The following is a 278-nucleotide window of genomic DNA, read 5'->3' on the forward strand; positions in this document are numbered from 1 at the left end:
ATGTGGAGTGTATATATATACACACATACACACATACATATTATGTGGAGTGTATATATATATCCATATGCATATAACGTGGAACACATATATATGGAGTATCACTCAGCCATAAAAGGAATGAAATAACACCGTTCGCAGCAACATGGAAGGACCTAGAGATTATCATGGTAAGTGGAGTCAGCCAGACAGAGAACGACGAGCACAATATGATACTGCTTGTACATGGAATCTAATAAAAATGATACAATACAAACGCACGTATTTCTAAAACACTC

This window comes from Oryx dammah, unplaced genomic scaffold, assembly GCF_014754425.2.
Source record: "Oryx dammah isolate SB20612 unplaced genomic scaffold, SCBI_Odam_1.1 HiC_scaffold_17, whole genome shotgun sequence".
In the NCBI taxonomy this organism is placed as follows: domain Eukaryota; kingdom Metazoa; phylum Chordata; class Mammalia; order Artiodactyla; family Bovidae; genus Oryx; species Oryx dammah.